Below are 21686 nucleotides of genomic sequence, written 5' to 3' on the forward strand. Positions count from 1 at the left end.
GAATCAGAGGGCATGTTTGGCCGCGGTTCCACCGCGACCGCGGCAAAACCGAGGCAGGAAGCGAAAATTTCAGGGACTAAAGTGCAAAACATGGGATTTTAAGTCCTAAACCCTATATTAAACAAAGGAGGCCAGCCAAGAACAAGAAGGGGACATATTTTGAGACATAGATTCGACCTAAGGAGGCAAGAACACATTGGGAGCAAGGCGGAGAATTCTTCTACGAGTTTTTCCTTCCTCTTCCTATTTTTCATTGTTGGTTATGACTTTTAGTATTGTAGTTTTACATACTATTATGAATAGCTAAGTTGTTATCTAGAGTTTGATAGAACCTTTTGTAGGATAAATTCTTGTTATGTTTTTATATAATTGAGCCATAGCTGTTCTCTATTTGTTCAACTACGTTTATATTGTGGTTGGTTGAAGAGCTCTCAATTAGCTGTGCCTATTTAGTATGCATAACTCGGGAGAGAGTGCATATTTAGGTAATTGTTGAACAACATCACTCCCAAAGTATATAAGGATCTATAACTGCGGGTTTAAAGGCGGGATTAGGGATAACGAAGCCTTGGGTGCAATCTAAAGTGAGCTGTAATAAACAAAGCCAGCTAGCGTAGCTCGGGAGAGTGCGTCTAGTAAATTGTCGTAATTACTCGGGAGAGATTTACGGTAATATGAGTGCTCATGATCGGTAGAGAATACTTAGGCGAAATTATAGAAGACATAGCAGGAAGGATTCCGACAATTGGGGAAATCATAACTCTAGACCTCCTTAATCTTTTCTCTAACCCTCAATATTTTTAGTTGTTAATTCACTATTTTAATTTGTTAGTTAAGTAGTTAAACACAAGAATCTTAATATCTATAAGTTAGGAATTGTTCAAGCTTGTCTTCTTGGTGATAGTGAACAGTTGTAGCTAAACCTTAGTTCTCTGTGGGATTCGACTCCGGACTTGTAAACTGGATTATATTTGCAACGACCGCATTGTCCTGTTTATAAGGCATAGTTAGGCGTGATCAAATTTTGGCGCCGTTGTCGGGGAATCTTTTTACTATTTAGAGAAGTAGAAAAATATGTTGGGACAACCAACAAATTCAGGAATGAAGTAAAATTTTTTAGGAGGGTTGCTTCTCCCAATAAAAAATCCTTGTTCTTGTTGTTTGTATGGTAAGTCTTAGTTCTAAAAGAATGGAATCTGTTGTCTCTTAATCTCATGCATGTTTATATCTTATTAAATGAACAGACTGGGAGTGGATCTTCTAGAAGTATTAGTTCTATCTACTTGTTTGATTATCAACTATTTTTGTCTATCTTTTATATTAGTTATATTATTAGTAAATGTTTAATTTTTCTCCTTTTTCAGAAATCCCGCAACGATGGAAGACTTCGGAGAAGCCGTAAGTGTTGGTGTAAGTTTCTTAATTAACAATTTCAAGCTTCGTTTTACTTTTCTTGGATTGAGACTTGTACATTTTATATTTTTTGTGGACCATCTAGTGTACCAGGTCTCATTGTGGTCCGGCGTTTATGCCCCCAACGGGGGATTGATCACGCCCAACTATGCCTTATAAAAAGGACAATGCGGTCGTTGCAAATATAATCCGGTTTACAAGTCCGGAGTCGAATCCCACAGAGAACTAAGGTTTAGCTACAACTGTTCATTATCACCATGAAGACAAGCTTGTACAATTCCTAACTTATAGATATTAAGATTCTTCTGTTTAACTAATTAACTAACAAATTAAAATAGTAAATTAACAACTAACGATACTGAGGGTTAGAGAAAAGATTAAGGAGGTCTAGAGTTATGATTTCCCCTATTGTCAGAATCCTTCCCGCTATGTCTTCTATAATTTCACCTAAGTATTCTCTACCGATCATGAGCACTCTTATTACCGTAAATCTCTCCCGAGTAATTACGACAATTTACTAGACGCACTCTCCCGAGATACGCTAGCTGGCTTTTAATACAGCTCACTTTAGATCGCACCCAAGGCTTCGTTATCCCTAATCCCGCCTTTAAACCCTCGGTTATTGATCCCTCATATACTTTGGGAGTGGTGTTGTTCAACAATTACCTAAATATGCACTCTCTCCCGAGTTATGCATACTAAATAGGCACAGCTAATTGAGAGCTCTTCAATCAACCAGAATATAAATGTAGTTGAACGAATAGAGAAAAGCTATGGCTCAATTATATAAAAACATAACAAGAATTTATCCTACAAAAGGTTCTATCAAAACTCTAGATAACAAATTAGCTATTCATAATAGTATGTAAAACTACAATACTAAAAGTCATAACCAACAATGAAAAATAGGAAGAGGAAGGAAAAACTTGTAGAAGAATTCTCCGCCTTGCTCCCAATGTGTTCTTGCCTCCAAGGGTGTTGTCTAACCCTAAAGTAGTGTCTCTTCGGCTCCTTAGGTCTAATTTGTGTCCGAAATATGTCCTCCTCTTGTTCTTGGCTGGCCTCCTTTGTTTAATATAGGGTTTAGGACTTAAAATCCCATGTTTTGCACTTTAGTCCCTGAAATTTTCGCTTCCTGCCGCGGTTTTGCCGCGGTCGCGGTGGAACCGCGGCCAAACATGCCCTCTGATTCTTCAGTTGTCCGCGAGTGCACTCTGCCGCGGTTCTGCCGCGGTCGCGGCAAAACCGCAATTTTTCACCCTGTTCTGTTTGGAATTTGGAAAAACGTAAAACATGAAAGTTGTAGCCCTTTGAATTAGCTTTCCAACCATATATTGTGGAGCCCAAATGGAGTTCTGAGCAAAATGTTATGTCTATTTTACTAGACAGTGCGCAATATGCCTCCTCAAGTCTTCGTTCGTACTTAATTATCATTTTTGACCTCCGAACACGATCCCGGCTTAATTCCTTGAGCTTTTACTCAGACTTCAAAGCTTCAAATCACTTAAATTCATTCCATAACATCTATATAGCTCGGAATCACACCTACAAGGCATAAAACACACAATTAGTGCAAAACACTAGCGATTAAAGCACAAACTCAATTAAAGTGCAGTAAATTTGAGTGTAATAAGCGACTAAAATATGCAATTATAGCCTATCATCAGGGATCAGGGACAAGTTCGTAAGTATACTGTTCAGGCATCTACCGTTCCTTTAGACAAACTCTTGTTGTCTGTTTAATTTGTCTTTTATTTAACTATAGGAGGGGCATGCGGAACTTTTGCTGTTACCGCAGCTGTTAGCGCTAAGTTGGCGGTGCAAAATCGGAAAGAGTACCAGTATGAGGGTGATGCAACTGATCTATCGAAAATGGAACTTCTTGACTGCATTCCCTTTGATCATAAAAAGTTGCTCCGTTTTCAGAAGATATACAACTATATAAGAGATAATGGTCTGCATACAGAAGCCAATTATCCCTTTGAACCTCCATTTACTGGAGATTGCAGATGTTGGACGTTACATGTATGTAGATAACTGATAATACTTTCTGTCCTCAATTGTTTATGTATAATTTTTTATGTGTAATAAATTTTTGTTTTCAGGGTACCCCTAAAATAGGAATAGTAGGCTGGAGATGGATTGCTAAGCGTGATGTCATCAATGTTTTACGTGATCATCCAGTGACTGCTGCTATGTATTTTTATGAAACCTTCAAAGAACATGGTGCTGTTATGGTAAAATTTCGTTGCTTTTTGAAATATATAATATGCTTTAGGTTTTAGTTGGTAAAGTATAATGTGAAATTCAGCTCTAAGTTTATGTTATGGTAGTAATTATTGATCACTATGTTCTTGATGCTAAACAGATACTTATTCCTTGCTTATTTGGGGTTGCTTTTTCTGTAGTTTGGTATCTTTTGATACTCTTGTTATCTTATTCAGTTAACTCATATCCTATCACTGCAACGCAGTTCGATACTCTAACATCAAGCAAAGATGTTTTTACAAATCACCAAAGTCCAGTATGTTTTGTATAAATGAAAATTTTAAGTCACCAATGAAAAAATATTTTTCCACTTTCGTATAGGTAAAAAAATGCAATAAAGTTTTGCGCATTTAACTTTCTTCATTCATTATTTTAGGACATCTATCGCCCTAATCCGGGTGAAGAACCAGCTAAGGACGGACGCCATGCTGTGCTAGTAATCGGATACGGGAAAAGGGACGGTGTCCCTTATTTCATCATAAGGAACAATTGGTCTCTCGTGTGGGGACTGAATGGTTACGCCCTTGTCGATCCAGATCTGCTTTTTGACTTTGCCTATCCAGAACGTGTGAGGGTCCATCCAGTGCTGAATTAAGTGACTGGTAATGATGTTTGCTTTCTGGAAAATGAATTTGTGCTTTATATCAAACTTTGTTTGGTTTTAGTCTTTTATGTGATAAAAGTAGTAAAAAGGTGCCGCAGTTGTACTAATTTTTTTTATTTGATGTTATAAACAGGTATATTCCAAGTTTTTGAAGAATCTGGAAAGCACAAGAACAAGATTAGGATATCTGTTGTTGTTATTGTTCGCAACTATTGACCTACGTGTCTGTTTTCTTTCGACTGGATTACTTGGTCTTGAGCTCTTATAGGCCAAAACCAAATATCTTTTTGATATGACTATTATATCCCTGTCTTATATATAGGCCAAAACCAAATAGTATGTTTTTGTTATGGCTATTATATCCGGACAAAACCAAATAGTATCTTTTTATTATGTCTGTTATATCCATGTCTATATGTCGAATCTGTTGTTGGTTATGTTTTGTTCCAATATATGCTGACTAGCCTACTTATGATGAGGGCACAACTACGACTTTATTTCCAACTAAATCAAATCCTATCGTAGTATAAATCAAATTGTACCGTAGAAGAATGTTAATAATAAGTGGAAAAAGATTGTGAACTGTTGAGCACTTCGCGTGTGTACCAATATTCATATATTGAAGAAATGGTAGCTTATGCAATGGCAGAACTCAATATAAGAAGCAGATTTCATATCTTTATAGAATATCCCGGTAGCCTGCCTAATCCATCTGGATCAAGCAACTGAACGAAATCTTCTTATACGTTGAAGCTAAGGAATAAGGCTCAAGGAAATCTTCCCTAGGTTTGCATTTTCCCGGGGAACAAAATATTTACAATTATATCTCTCTAATGTACGTATAAAAATAATTTTCTGAAATACTCAGAGGTAAACCGGACTTAAAAAAGTAAGTTTAACGTATTATATATGCTTTTGAAGTCTTTGCGGAAAAACAAAAATTAGATGGATGAAAAGTAATTAAAGAACTTTTGATTTAATTAATTATAAGGCCAACATCAATCTTCCTCTAAGAATCATCGAGTTGACTTTCTTGTTTGAACTTTTCATTTTCTATTTTCCTCATGCAGAAATTTCTGTTTTAAACCCATTTGTCTAATATTCACTCCTTTAGCTAATGATCCGCATGGACAAGTTGCAATGTCCATTAGAGTTAATTCTGCTCACATCACCTATATGGAAATTGGAATTCACAGTCATCTCTGGAATTTTTTGTTTTTATGATGCTATTGTTGTGCGATACGATAGAATGTCAACTTTCTATATTTTGAAACAATGTAACTTTAAAATTTTGTTTTGCCCTTAAAGAGAGATTTATAGCCATACAAATTTTCTATAATTTGTTTGAAATAACAAGTTTTAAAAGTTCTTAAACACAGTGAGAAGTTAAAGGGCGCCACTTAAATTAGTTCAAGCTGGTAAAACATATTTACATATTTCCGCATCCACCGGTTGGTTGGTACTGTATTATAACAATATGATTGTTAATTATTAGAGAAGGTAATGAAAGGAAATAACGACGACCTCAATTCACACATTGGAAGTTGTCTTAGAAGGCTAAAATCTCGTGGAACCAGTGCAGACTTAATAACTAAGACCGTCTAAGAGTAGAATAATCATGTATTAAAGAATCTATAAAGATGATACATACCAATTTATTTAATTAGTTAGTTTTGGAAAATGAGCCAACAGATGAGTAGAAAAAATACAGAATTTCTTGGCGTATATGAGTCGATATGTCATTTGAGGTGACCTTATTGCCAATGTAGGATAGTATCTTGGCATTTCTGTGCTAGTCCTTTGAAATTTGAAAATATAAATTGGCACTTGCTATTTCTAAACCAGTGACTTTACCATCTGATATTTGTCGCCTATTTAGTAATCTTATTATTGTTTTGAACATCTGATATTGGGTATAAAACTACAATTACTTTTTTTTAAGAACAGATATTGGGTGAAAAAATCTATTTACATTTTTCTTTCTTTTGTTAATTTTAAAAAGATACTATATTACACTTTTTTAAAGGCGCATACATGAAATCAATTACTCTTTTCCTCTGATTTTTCTCTTCTGTGTCAATTCTCAATTTCTGAATTTTCAAGTAAAAAATTGGAGCTGAAAAAGGAATTACTATTCCGCCACTCACCCACTATATCGGTGAAGATTTCTCTCATCTCTTTTCATTTGACTGGCACAGACAACTGTTGATGTGGTATAGGATGGTAGATGGCAAGTGGAAGGGAGAGAGATTTCGGGACAAGTACTGGTGTCAATGGAAAAGGTGCAATGCAATAGTGATGTCGTGGTTAATGAATTCCGTGGCTCAAAACTTAATCAGTGGAATTGTATATGCTACAAATGCTCAGACTGACTGGGAGGAGCTACGCAAGAGATTCGACAAAGTGGATGGCTCTCCACTCTTTCAATTTGCGCACTGGCATTGCGACTTTCACTCTAGGTACCCTGTCCATCTCTGCCTATTACTCCAAGTTAAAAGACTTGCGGGATGAATTTGAGGCATTAGTGCCATTGGTTGTGACTGTCCAAAGTCTAAAAACTTTGTGGTGTTTCTTCATAAGACTGAAGCTATATCAATTTCTCATGGGCTAAATTGCCAACTATCTTCAAGCTAGAAGTTGTTTGACCAAAAGGTATGACACTTTTTGCTAAACTAATTAAAAGATAAATAAGATAAAAAGCAAATCCTAGTCAAGCACAATAAATCTTAGATCTAGTCACGTTTTGGAAAAGTGATGTCCTATAGCACATAAAGCCAATTATCAGATTAACAAATGAAGCTTTTGAGACTAAATGAAGGGGCAATAATGAGTAATAAATATGAAAAATGGCAATAAATGTAAATAAGGAGAACGATTCACCCAAACATTGAATGATGTGGATGATTAGTCCTTCAGACAACAACGTGCGATAAATAGATATGAAAATGGACAAAGCATTCTTGGATCGTGTGAGTGGAAAGACAGAATGAACAACAGAGTTAATCACTGTGGAAAAGTGAGCTTTTGTATTTTCTCCCAAGAGTCAACTTCTTACAAGAGTTCTTATCCATGTGAGAATCCCCCCATTTTGTTCCCTATCTTTTACTATTTATATGAGATATTCCTTGAAAACCCTAAAAAGTACAGCCAGGAGAAAATTTGATTGAATATTCCTTTTGTAAATTCCAAGACTATTCTAGCTGTTGCTCCTATGCTCCTCTATTCGACCTCGGCCTTCATGTCTTGCCCGGCGACTCCTCGTTGTTGGGCCCTGCTCGACCACGGCCATAACTTCCACACTTGTTAATTCATATTCGCTGAATTTTCTCGGTAGGATTTTGACCCATACAGTTAGTCCCTCTCCTTAGTGAGCGGACTTTATCAGCAACAGTTCTGGAGAAATCTCGACGTGTTGGCCGAGCAGAAGTGAATATCGTCGAGATGGTGACGTGTCGTTATGAGAGTTGTGGTTAATGAGGTAGGTACATGATGACGTCACGGCCGCATGCGTCATCCTTGCGCATCTTCCCGATGCGCAGCATCCTTTCTCGAGCCTCTATGCTTCGATTCTAGGGCCACTGACGGTTATTTGCACCGGTTCGGGCGCCCCGATTGTCTATAAATAAGGGGGGAAGGCTTCTCAATGAAACTTTTGCATTCTCTAGTTTCTTCACCCCTGCACTTTGCTTCTTCTTCTTCTTCCTGTGTTCTTGCTCCCTGCATCTTCCGACGTCACTACCCTCTATTTATTTACTTCCGGTGGCGGAGAACCTACGGTTATGGGGGACGAAAGCTTCCCCACTGTGGAGGAGGTCGTTCCCCGTAACCCAACTTCTAGGTCCGACTTCTTGAAGGAACCTGCCCACGACCCCGAGCCTGCGAGGTCTGAGATGGAGGCGAACCATCTCGCCGCCCTTAGGGCCAAATATGGCATTCCCGCACACGTTCACCTGATATCGACTGGGGATGACGCGATTCAAGTCCACCGGCCCGGGTACTGTGCATTTTACGCCTACTCGTTCCAAGTTGGCTATTCTCTTCCCCTTCCCCCGTTGGCGTAGGAGTTCTGCCGTTACTACGGCGTCTGCCTGGCACAACTTTGCCCCTACCTTTACAAAGTCTTTCTCATGTTGACGAAGTTCGCGGAACTGGCCGGCTGCGACGTCTCTATCTGTCACCTGCTGCATCTTTTCGCGGCGAGCTTCTATAGGGGCACAATGATTCACCTTTGCCACCGCGGAACCAAAGAGCCGGTGGCGGGGATGGACGACAAGACGAATCGCCGATTTTGGTTCAACTATTTCTTCATCAAAACCGAGCACGTGGTGGCGAACCCAAGCGGGTTTCCTGAGCAATGGAATTTTGCTCGTAAATATTTTTGTTATTTGAAGTACGTTCACTCACTTTCCTTCGTGTTTCATGAGTCGTTTCTCTCTTCTTTTTTTGTGTTGCTGAGAGACATCCACCTTCTTTGGTCGCCGACATCAGCGAGTAGGTAGTCCTCGTCCAGCCTTACACTGTGGGGATCCGTACTGGGCGTCCTTTAACAAGAGGTTCAGACCCAAGCCCTCGACCGGTAAGTTAGGTTTCGACTTTGTAACTATTTCGCCCTTGTTATAGTCCATTTCTTTCTTTTGCTTATGGTTCCCCTTTGGTGTCAGGTCGGAGGGCCTCTAAGAAAGCGAAGGCTCCCGTTCTTGCATTTCACCAGGCGGTTGCCTCGACTGGGATGCAGTTCGTACTGGCCGAGTATGTGCGGAACACTTCCTCCCAGACTCCGGTGTTGAGTGAACCCAAGCGTCAAACGGCCGTTCCATCAGCGGAGACTCCGGCCTGCCTAGTACTTTACCTGGCGGATGAATCTTCTCCCAGCGAGGAGGAGGCGGCGCCGTTGAAAAGGTGAAGAGTGGAGGCCGCGACGACGCCTAAGCAGCCAATCATTCTAGACGTGGAGTCTGCGAGTCATTCAACTGCGGGAACTGTTCCCCCGCCAGAGGTCGCCGCAGAAGAGTGGCAATGGAGGCCGCCACGGAAGGAGGATGACCAGGGACCGTTGAGGTCGGCTCATCATCCGCCGGTGAAAGAGGCAAAACTGTTGTTGTAGAGGACGATGGGCCTAGCTCTGATATTGTCCCCAAGGAAGTTTGTACCTTTGAAGACAGGTTTACTCGAGTAAAAGTAAGGACCGAGGGGTCTACTCGAAATATTGTCATCCCTGTGGATTTCAAGTTTTCAACATGTTGGTCAATTCGGAACGGGTGGTCCCAGCTTTGGTTCCTTTGTGTACGCACTCCGAGAACAGGACAGTGCTGACGCTGAAGGACGCGGACCTGTCACTGGGCATTTCCAGGATGGCCCTTCGAGTAAGTTCTTTTTGACGTTTCACTTTCTTTCCTTTATGTTTTTTGTTTTTGCTGACCCCTCTTCATTTGCTTATCAGACTCTCATTCTGGAGATCGAGAGCGCCCGTCGAGAGGAGAAGAGGGTGGCTCTTTATAATAGGATGGAGTCAAAATACAGAGAGTACCGTACCAAGCACTGGTCAGCATACTTGGTAAGGACGGTCAATTCCAAACACTCCGGGATGAGCTGAAACAAAAGGACGAGGAGTTGAAGGAGAAGGATGATGAGCTGGTGAGGGCCATTGGCAGGTGCACCGAGCTCGAGGGTACGACGTTGAGGGCCAAATACGATGAGCTCGAGGTGAGCAAGGGGGTCATGGCCTAGTGTGTCGACCTCCAAGCTCGGGTGACAGCATTACGGGCCGAGCTCGAGCAAAATGAAGCTGGGGCCAACGGCTTGAGGGATGAGTTAGCTGCCAAGGCTGCGGAGTTGGAGAGAGTTGAGAAAGCCAGAACGGCTGCTGTGGCGGAGGCGAAGGTGGCGGCACTAGCGGGTACCCTCTACGTCCTCAGGTCCGAGCGGGCTAGTGAGGCAGAGACATCTGCACTTGAAGAGGCGAGGCTTGAAGAGCGGATGGGCGATCTAGAAGCAGAGGTATCGGATCTAAACGAGCAGATTGCCGTTCTCAAAGCCGAGAAGGTGCAGCAATAGGCCCAGCCGTCTACCTCCATGTTTCCACTTACCCCAGTGTGTCAAGAGATTTGTATGAGAAGTGGGTTCTTGCTGAGGCTCAGCTTGACATATATAGGGCTTTGATGACGGCCGGGAAAGCTTCTGAGGCGGAATTTGAGGATGCCCGTATTAAGGCAGTGCAGCTCGTGACGCCTGGCATGGATGACGTTGAAGATGACTTGGACTGGCTCGAGCCTGGTGCTTGGTATGACGATGAGTATTCCGATGGCGAGAGTGCAGGTGGCGATGGCGATGGCGGGGATGCGGCCGAGTAGCATGCTTGCCTTCGTATTTTTGTTCTTTTCTTCTTGTCTTTTTTTGTTTTGCGGGCACTTGTTTGAACCTGTTGTGCCAAAGAAGGAGTTCCTACCCATTGCGGACATTACTCATGTAGCTCATGTTGGAACTAGTTCTATTTCTGCTAGAAACTGTCTCAAGAATGTATTTCATATTCCATAATTCAAGTATAACCTCCTCTCTGTGTCCAAGGCAACCAAAGATCTATGGTGTTCAATCTGTTTCTATCCTTATTTTTGTCTGTTTCTGGATCTCTCCACTGGGAAGGAGGAGGAGATTGGTAAGCAGAAAAATGGTTTGTACTAGCTGCTCAGTCACAATGCAAGGAACAATAAGGCAATTACTTTAGCAGCTCAAGGAAGAGCAGCTGTACACATTACTCTGTGGTATAAGAGGCCTGGTCAAGGCATCCTACTGTCAAGCAAAAGGAAGAATACAGTCACAATGCACTGGGATGCTGACTGGGCAGCATGTTCACTCACCAGAAAGTCTATAATTGGATTAGATTAAGCTTGGAGATTCACTAGTATCATGAAAATCAAAGTTTCCTCAAGCTCCATGATTTTGTCTCTTTTCTCCCTTTTTATGACTTCTATAATGCTGTTATACAATATCGTAGGAAAACATATTCTTCTACTCAGATACGATTATTTTTTTGAGGGATACGGAGTATTCAACTAAGCTAACTCTTAGCTATCAAGTGATGACTGGCAAATAATTTTGCATTTTATCTTCTTTTTCTTGGTTATACTTCCCTCCCTAAATGTGCCGTCTTAGCTCAGCTGGTAGAGCGCATGGCTTTTAACCATGTAGTCGTGGGTTTGATTCTCACAGACGGCTTTTCCTCTTAGTTTGTGGGATAATACTGGGTATGTTGTTGTATACTTCCCTCCCTAATCCCTTTTTTTAAAAGGTTTCCTTGCTTGCCTTTTTCAGAAGCTGTTAGAAAAGTCAGCAGAGGAATATGCATTTTGGTAGGCCTAATAATAAGTCTTTAGAGTAATCTTTTTTATACACTTGTTCTCCAGCTGAGGGTCTATCGGAAACAACCTCTGTGCCCTTCCAGGGTAGGGGTAACCGGGTAAGGCTGCGTACATCTTAGAAATTATTGGGGTTTGTTGTTGTTGTTCTTTTTTATACACTAGAAAAACGGAACATGGTTGAGTTCCCAATGATTTGGAATTTCAAAATTCTGGGTGCGATTATATAACTTACACGAGGATAGACATAGTGGATATATGGAGTATGTACATTGAAAGATTTCGGTCCATTTTTTCCAATTAATTGAATTGGAATGAGATTTTATCTTCTTTGGTTACCATAGGTCGCCAAGACTTTAGTCACCAAGGCAATAGTCAAACAGTAAATATGAAACTCAATTGGAATTTGTCGTGACTTAGTTTGAAAATATTCCTTGACAAATACTTTCAATTGCTATTGTTATGATTGTGAATAAATTTATGTTTGGGAACCACAATTAGTTTTAAGTGAGGCGCAGTTCTTATGATTCTGTGCTGAGTTTACATGAGACATGTGTCCTCTGGTTGAGTTGGGGGATAGCATGGGATATATTCCTTTGTTGCTTATACTTGAGGCTAACATATATAATTCCATAATGATTATGTTATGTGGATATTGTTTTCTGACTGGTGGAGCTCTTCCTTTAACCTTATTTTTTTCGAAGTGTTCATGGTCAAGGATTACTTTTGAAAATATGTGTATTGCTACTATTATACTCCCTCTTAAATTCAAACTGTAAAAATTAGCTTTCACAGATATGAACAAATTTGTTTCTCAAGTTCACATCTCATTGACAAATTTTGAATTAGTTGATCAACTTGGTTTTATGAATAGATAATCACGTCATCACAAGCAGACAATCACGTGAAACAGGATTGAGGTGTACGTTTTATTGTCCACCTATAGTAGAGATCCTCCGATTGAGAGACCTGACTTCATCACATGGTAGGGTCTTGTTTGTTTCTGGTTAAAACAGTAAAATTATAAGGATGGCGCCAAAGGAAAGAATAAATCGTTGCCTTTTACAAAATTAGGTCCAAATAGTTGCACTCCTACTTCTGGGACACCTTCATTGGCCTCTCTTGTGCTTATAAATTACTGTTGATTTGTTTATATGGACTCATTTTTCATACCTGTGGTGAAAAGGGTTTTATGTTTATTACTCATTTATTTCTCTCTTTTTTTTTTGTTTTTTTTTGTTTTTTGCTTGCTATAGATGAAACCTTTTTCGGAAATAGCCTTCCTACCCCCAGGGCAGGGCTAAGGTGTGCGTACACACTACCCTCCCCATACCCCATTTGTGGGATTATACTGGGTTGTTGTTGTTGTTGTATAGATGAAACCTTTCATAGTGTCAACAGTGATCTGAGGGAGTTGCTCTTGGTTGAGCTTTCTACACTTCCGCTGATACTAAAGGTTTATCTGATTCCTATTTCATTATAGCTGATCTTCTTAAATAGTTCTAATGTCTTTTTCTTGTACTGCCCGGATAGTTACCTGTTCCTCAACAATTGGAATCCCACATTTCTATAATCTGATGATGGATACAGAAGTCACAATCTGGCAGAGTCGAAGTTGAAATGCTTGGAACCTTAATTTTAGAAGGCAATTTTTCTGGGAGGTGAAGGGGCTAGTTCAGATATTTTTGTGGGTTGCTGCATACGAAGCTGATCTCACCCATATTAATCTACAGAGAAGGAGTCTGCTCTGTGTAGCAGATGTATTTTGTGTTATGAAGATGAGGAGACCTGCAATCACCTGTTCTTAAATTGTCGGGTAGCAAAGCAACTGGTACAGAGACGAGGCCTTTGATCCAACTCTTTTTTACATAAAGAAATGAAAATCCAAAAACCGGGGAATCCATCGGTCGGATAACAATTTTTTCTAGTAGCACCCACGACAAAATGTCCGGAATATACATCTTTTTTTCGGACGGAGGCACGCGTGCTAAAAAAAACATCAACTTGGAAACATTTGGTGGGTGGGTCTAGGGCGGACGAAAGAGATGTGTAGCAGTTTTTTGGACAGTGTAATTTTGCCACAATCGTTATAAGACCTACTGATTTGCTGGAGGTGCTGCTGTCCTCGTAAGACAACTAAAGAATACTGGATTACTGTTCCTGCTTGTGTCTGTTGGGTGCTCTGGAAAGAGAGGAATGAAAGTTGTTTTCAAAGAATCGCTCAATTCAGATCCTGAAGTATAGGTCTTTAGGCCTACTGGCAGCGGAATAACTTTGTGTAGAGAGACGCTCCTTTTTCTACAGGAGGTCTTTCATACTAATATTATTTTTTATTAAGTTAAAAAAAAAAGTGGTTGTTTTGATATTATCTGTGATTTTTTCATGTTTCGTTTCTAATAAATCTAATTAATCAACTTTTCTATAATCATGTACAGTCTAATGATGCTACTGACACCAAGGATTCTCAGTCTTTCAGCTCCTGAATGTTTCAAGAGCATCGACATCAAAATGTATGACTTCAAGACGCATTAGGATGTGTCTGCGAGTTTCAAATCAAAGATTCTATGAGATCTGTTCTGCAAAAGCTTTTAATCAATTGAGAGAAATTTGAGGGATTAGGATATCTGTGATTTCTGCTGAGGTTTTCTCCTTTGTAATTATGTTTCTTGTATTATGAGTGTTTGATGGATATTTATTACTAGTTTTTATTTTCTTTATAACCTTTCTTGCTGGATTTTGTTACATGAATGTCAGTATTGTACCTGATGTAGACACATGTTAAGAAATAGGAAATATATATATCTTGGCGCATGTATCAATCCGTCTTTGTTTGCATGTACCTAATCCATTTTTGTGTTGCCGAGCAGAGGGTGGAGAGGAATTTGGTATTGCAGGTTTGATGACTGAGAGGGGTTAAAAATTTATTGGTTTTTTTTAGCAGGTATATTGGTATTTTGGGGGTAAGAATTTTTATAATGACCATGTTTGTAATTATGGTATAGAATGTCGGGCTTTAGTCCTAGCAGCAAGAGAAAAATTTTCTTCACTAATCAGTCTCAAAAAATGAACTTTTTGTGCTAGATCACCAAGTTATGGTTTGAACGGCAAGAGCACAATGCGTAATATGGAGGACAATGAGCTTGGTAGCTCTACAGTCAATATTTCAATTGCACAGAAGTACAACAATGCCTCATTAATAATTATGTTACTGTAGTCATAGGATTTACTACCTGGAAATACAAACATTTTGTGGCTTATTGGCTAATCTTCTTTCTCTCTCTCTTTAATTTCTGAGACAATTTACGTGTCATTTTGTGATTGAGTAGTAATTGTTGTTTAAGGCTTAATTAAAGGACTATGACAAGTACGTGTTCTGAGGTTTTTCGGTAATCCTCTTGATTTCTTCCTGATGTTCTGCCTCTCCAGAAGCTTCCCCTATTATCTTTGCAAACATAAGGGCTGTGGTAGAAGACCAATTGGATCAGTGAATCTGCAGATAGAGCCATAGAGGTATTCATAACACTCTTTTTGAGCTTTGAAGTTATTTCACTTATCTGGCAAGCCTTGTGAAGCTGAAGAACTCTCTCTCTTTATCTTTTTTCACTTTTTGGTGTACTGTATACTAAGAATAATTTACTTTTTTATGTCTCGGCCTATACTGTTGCCTTCATCTCTCTTATATTCTGTTTCTCTTCGTGTCACCATCCCTTGCTAGCTTCTGCCCGAACAATGATAATGCAAGATGAGGGGAATCGTGTTGTTTTTGGGGAATATGAGAGTGCGGTGAGGAAGCTCATAAGTTTGATCAGCAGCGAAAATGCGTTATTCTAGCTTATACACTGTACGATGCTTCTACCTACCGTATGAAATTAGTGCATAAAATTGTGTTATTGCTTAGGTATAGCAAGCTTAGCTTGCTCCACTTTCTTCTCTTGCATCATATGTGTCTGTGGCACTGAAATCAGATATTATGCAAACCATAGTAAGAGGTAGAGATAGTACGAAAATATGCTTGTCTTAAGGAAGTAATCTCTGTGCTGCAAGTCTTTGAAAAATTGGCGTTTGCATCTGATGTTGTATCGAAAAGCTTCTGACAAAGGGTATGTTGGGATCGTTGAAATTTTTGAGTGCTCACAGAAATCCAAAGGCAAGGGTCTTTTATTCTCTTTTCATGTGTGGGAATGCAGTTAAAGAAACTCATTCCTCTCCATACTGAATTCTACCATGTAAACATATATGCGGAAGTCCTATTCTCTCTTACTTTCTATTGCTGCTCTTTCAGTGTCTCTCCAAATTTCTGCTCCTCCTCTCTCTGGTCTGTAACTCTTTCGATGATAACTCTCTGCTTGGCATCTGCTGTATATCTGAGTTCTGTTGAGTTTTCTCCTTTGTTTCTACGGTTTCTGTGAATGGTGAGAGGAATAAAACATTAAATAGATAGGAGAATGACAGACGAAGAGAGTGAAAATGTAGTTCTATAATCGTGCGTCAAGAATTATATTATGTTGCTATAGTCATGGAATTTACAACCTAGGGTATACAAACATTTTGTGCCTGGTTTTCTTGAAGAAAAGTAAAACTTCCCTTTGTTAATATCTGTGCTATAGTCATGGAATTTACAACCTAGGGTATACAAACATTTTGTGCCTGGTTTTCTTGAAGAAAAGTAAAACTTCCCTTTGTTAATATCTGTGCGTGCAAACTAGTTCAAATTACCTTGTGAGTTGTCTGGACATAGGTAATCTTCAGTTTGTCGGTTGATTTTCCATCAAGTTTGAGTTTAGTGCTGGAATAATTGGGGGGATTCCTAATGAAGCTGCATGGGCATATACAGTTGCTACTTGTGGGCAGTATTAAGTTTCAGATAGTTTGATTTTCTGTTACATATACGTATAAAAAGAGATGGAGACTCATTCATATCTTTGTGGTTACTGTTTGCATATATTTTCCTTTCAGTTTCTAGTACTCTGTAATTGCAGAGCTTCATGAATGTTGATTTTTGTTGGTTAGGAGTCTTCCTGTGTAGAGTGTTTCTTTGCTGTGTACCTTTTGATGTCTTAAGCAAGTTATCAGACTGATGTGTTTCAAATGTCCCTATTATATGGTACCTACCTTTTGGTCATAGGCGGAAATTCTTCAAATGCTCTAATATCACGATGATCCTTTCTTATACTATGATTTTCTCTGTGAAATTGAAGATCTTAGTAGTTCTCCATTGCTCATTAAGCAATAACTTTGCTTATACTTTAACACTAGTTCCTTTGGAAAACTCACAAAGATTGATCTCATTTACTCTTCAGCAACATATATTTTATTTTTAAGATTTCAGTTTGGTGCTTGTATTGGGTTTATGAATAAAAATATATTAATGAAATAATATCACTAAGAGGGTCCTACTGTATTTTAGATTGTTTATGAGCTCTATTTTCCTGTCAAAGCATCCTTGGTCATATTATCCACGTGATTCATGTTTGAAAATTCTTCCACTCTGTCGCAGCTTCCAGCTTGCACTGTCGTGAGGAACACATACCAATGAATTGCAACATAGTTCTAAGGTTTATAGCCATCATATCTTGACATACGTAATGTTGTAATCCTCCTCTTTAGATTGTTTTGTGTAAGGCAAGCTTCGTGCATAACAATACTTTCTTATGGTTGAAAACAAGTCATAGTTTTATGTTGATTGATAAACAAATCATATACAGTATCTCATAACAATACTAGCTCATTGGCGGTCTTTTTTCTTTTGATGAATCTAATTTATTGAGAATACTTTTTACTGTTTGATTTAGGAAGAACTAATTACAAATGGTGTTACTTCCTTTGTACTTGAAAAAACTAAATATTATGGTTATACTCCATATCAGTAGTATAATTTAGTTTACATGAAAAGGCCGACTAACAAAGTCACTTACTGCAACTCAAGGCTCTATACTAGAATAAATTCACACATATATGGTGAAACAAATTCCACTTTACCAATACGAATCCTAATTACAACTAGAAGAGCATAGGCAATACATAATTTAGACAACAAGTACAATCCACTTCAATTACATATCATATAATGTTTCTCAACTAGCACATGATATAGAAAACTAAAGTTCAACTCTCTTTCCTTGCCTCCTGCGATGCTTCCTCTAGTCTAGATAGATACAACCAAAACAAATTAGAACTTCAACTCTTTGACGGCTAGACCACCTGCTGCAATTGGAGGCAAGTCATCAGTTATTACCTTATTATATTTAATTTAATCAAATTTTTATTTTCCCCAAGACAAAAGGTCCAGTAACAGCAGTTTCCAAGTTTCAATGTCATCAAATTTCACCTACTAAATATCTCTGTAACTGAAGATAAAGCTCAGATAAAAAGGAATATTTCTATAGCCCTTCTCCTTAAATTCATCATTTATTTAGTATAGTGTTTTTCCTGTGAATTCCTCGGAAGAAGGCCCATCCACAAGTAAATCATCTCATAATTCCCATTTCAACAGACGAAACGACAAAAAAATAGCACTATGAGCCATCTAGCAAATGATCCATAGATTGTATACCTCATATCAGCACCCTTTTTCTGCAAAGACGGACAATATTCTCCCCATGTGGTCCCTTATATGCATGGATTTGAAAGGCTTCTATAGCTAAACGCCGCAGAGTGAGATTTTCAGCTTCAACAGTTATGAAAAATTCACGACATTTGGCCCGAAGATAGTTCACTTTTTCAATACACAAAACCTTGTATTTGTAAACCTAGAAGACATAAAGAATATACTGTGAGGATATTGGCGTTGAGGAGATTATTCACACAAAGCAAGAAAAGATAAGGCATACAGTGGTTTCCCTATTGTTGTAATCCTCAATAGCATGGTTAGCCAGTTCCATCAGCATGCCAATTTCTTTCTCAAAATCCAGATATGGTATATATGTAGCTGCCTTAGCATCACCAGGATAGATGTCAATGTCGAAACCCTGTCAATTAAGCCAATCAGTCATGAATACATATCTATATCTTTAACGAAAGAGGGTCTAACTGAATTGCACACATCTGTCCATATTTCAAATATACAGAGATAAGTTAAAGCAAGCACAAGTCAAAGAAAATATATCCAATCATGAGAAGAAATTCAACTGCATTGAGCTAAAATGCTCTATTAGTATTTGGTCGATTAGCTTAACGAGAACCGGGGGCTAATCAAGGGAGACGAATCACTTAAACACTAGGGCTAAAAGCACCACAGAAACAACCATGAATTCCTATATTTATTTTGAAAAGGTATCCAAGAAAAAATGACTTGTAAGTAAGCACCACAATTTTTTCTGCCGCACTTAAGTCTCTAAAAGCTCAGGGACGCTCAGAGTGGGCAGAGCTTGGGATATTCTAAGTTATCTTGGCTCAGCTTGGCACATCTGTAACACATGGATAAGATAAGGTGGCCGAGGGGGGCAATGCTGGATTTGGGCAGAAAAGTGAGAGCTAAGATTACAGGGGTGTCAAACGGACGGGCGAGTTAAGTTAAACTTGGGTGGATCAAAATTGGTCATGTCATTGAACAGGTCATAACCCAACCTAACTCAAACTTTGCTTGCACCAATATGGGCTGGGTCAAGATGGATATAATAACACGTTATGACCCAACCCATCTAACATGACCAAACTACTTTTTCATCAACCTCGCTTAACGTACCAAAAATGCTCCTGGAGTAATTAATCATTCTTTATCTCACTCAATGCCTTTTTGAACTACCAATGCTCTGAACTTCTTTTCTTATTCTCTCAGTTATTATACCAGTCAAAAACAGTTTTCTTGTTGGGTTATGACTTCATTTTCACATGAGATTTTATCTCCTTCCTCTTTTGTTGCTTTTAGGAGGTTAAATTGGCTGTATAAAATAATAAAAAGCATCCAACATTTTTTTTGACTTTGATTTTGTTCAAAAATTCATTTTGAAACTTGAGTTTAGGGTAAATGATCCAAAAACTTGGTAAAAAATGTCCTTATCCAAAAAAAAGCTTGGTAAAAACTGTAATTTAAACGTGTTGAGCATTCCAAAATAGACTTCATTTAATATTTAAAATGTGACAGCAATTAGGTCAGAACGAAATCCCAGAAGCTGCTTAAAACATCTATGGTTCTTTGCTGGTTCAAAAGTTTCCCCCTGTTACTAGCTGGTGAAAAACACTTAACTGTGACCCATTGGGTTTGATTGGTTTACACTTGTTTTGACCCATTTAACACAGTATTTTGATGGTAATTCCGTGTCCAACCCATTCTGACACTCTCTAGTTAGTGACACAACACATTCAAGCTTGGGAAGGGGTACACATTTACGGGCTGAACTTGCCACCTCAAGCTAAGAGAACAACACATTTATGAGCTTAGAGCACCACAAATTAACAACAATTGATGAATACATCACAAATTTTATATATATATATATATATATATATATATATATATAAGGAAGGAGTAGTAGAAAGAAACAACAATCGGTTACACAAAATCTTGACGGTGTATCTTGATATATTTCTTGAAATAGACGGCGATGCTCCTTTGAAGCGCCTTTGGCATAAAAGCATGTCATCCCATATATGCTCAATCATCAGTATCTACGGGGAAGCTCCGTTGCTCTTCGGCCATTTCGAACAAAACCCTAGTACCAACTTCACATCTCTCGATCTTTTATACTATGCCTTTTCTTAAATTTCGGGTTCATGTACTTTTCTTTGCCTGGTCGTCCTTATATTTCACTTTATTACCTTCTTTGGCCAATATGTTTTGTCTCTTACCCTCCCTCACCTTCGAGAGTAATAACTTTATTTTTCTCACCAAGTAAAATGATCCAAAGGTGAATTAGTGGAAACTAGACTCGCCATGTAGGATCATTAATGACGACACTTACAACTAGTGGCAAGACTCAAGCATTTTGTGCAAGCGGATTCAAGAAGTACATAACTTTAGTCCTTTAAAACAATAGTTGTCAAGTGGTTTTCAAATAAAATATTTATACAAAATTTATGCAACTTTAATCGAAATTTATACATATACACAGTATTATTTTTTGATGAAGCGGCTTCAGTTGAACCTGTTTGCTTCCACATGCGTCCGCCACTCACTGCCTACACCTGATGTCAAAGAAGAGTAACATTTAAAGATGATACGTAAAATAGCTTCGGAGTCAAATAACTCGTACTATGCCTATTAGTGTCGGAGCCAAGCATAAGAGAATGGCTCCGAGTCTGATAGAGAAGGTACATTAATAGGCATAAATAAGAGGAGAATCATCAATACTAGATTATAATAGATTTGTCAATCATCACTCTTAGTTTTTCCAAAAACAAGTTACAACAATAATGTAACATTTTCGAATTCTTAATTAGATTATTAACAACCATAATTTTCATAAGATATTCCAAGAAAATATGATGTTCTTGTTTGAAACTATGAAGTCGAGAAGATAAAATTATAGAAGTGAAATTTATTTAAGTTGAATATATGGAATGATGATTGAAGATTTCGACTAGGGAAGCAGTTTCATAATTATTGATTTACAAGATCAATATTATCAATTTCAAAAACTTATTTTTTATTTGTGAGTCAACCATAGTTTTAATATAATATTAATGAAATTTTTTACATATTGTTTTACATATAGTTTTTAAATTTTACATATAATCAAAATAGGGTAGACGCGCAGCGCGTGTACTAAAAGACTGGTTAATATAATAAATGACAGTAATAGATGGGAGTTAAACAAGGCAAAGAATTTCGAATGGACTGCTATTTAAACCCATCCATACCTTGTGTCTCCATCTATAGTTACTCAATTATTCAATTGCATTGTTCAACCTTTGCTCTCTATTATTAATAAATTATTATTGCGTTCTGTGATGACCCGATAGGTCATCTTTAATTTTAACCTTCAGTTTTGCATTCTAAGTGTAACGACAAGGGTGCCGCAGGAGCTGAGCCGCATCTGCAGAAGGGTAGTCGCAGATGCAGAGGTGAGAGGATCCATGGCTCAGCAGAAGCGGACAATTAGCTATGGAAG

The 21686-nt window shown here is 38.5% G+C and overlaps 1 long non-coding RNA gene and 1 other non-coding gene across 2 annotated transcripts; one reads left to right on the forward strand and one right to left on the reverse strand.

Moving 5' to 3' along the window:
- Positions 1 to 11424: 11424 nt before the first annotated feature.
- On the forward strand, positions 11425 to 11497 carry TRNAK-UUU. The gene has a single exon. It is a non-coding gene; the product is annotated as a tRNA-Lys (tRNA).
- Positions 11498 to 17548: 6051 nt separating this feature from the next.
- On the reverse strand, positions 17549 to 18615 carry LOC109240636. Its single transcript, XR_002070111.1, has 3 exons — positions 18468 to 18615; positions 18191 to 18386; positions 17549 to 17841 (listed from the first exon to the last, which is right to left on the reverse strand). It is a non-coding gene; the product is annotated as an uncharacterized LOC109240636 (long non-coding RNA).
- Between the last annotated feature and the right edge of the window lie 3071 nt (positions 18616 to 21686).

Source organism: Nicotiana attenuata, unplaced genomic scaffold (genome assembly GCF_001879085.1).
Source record: "Nicotiana attenuata strain UT unplaced genomic scaffold, NIATTr2, whole genome shotgun sequence".
Lineage (NCBI taxonomy): Eukaryota > Viridiplantae > Streptophyta > Magnoliopsida > Solanales > Solanaceae > Nicotiana > Nicotiana attenuata.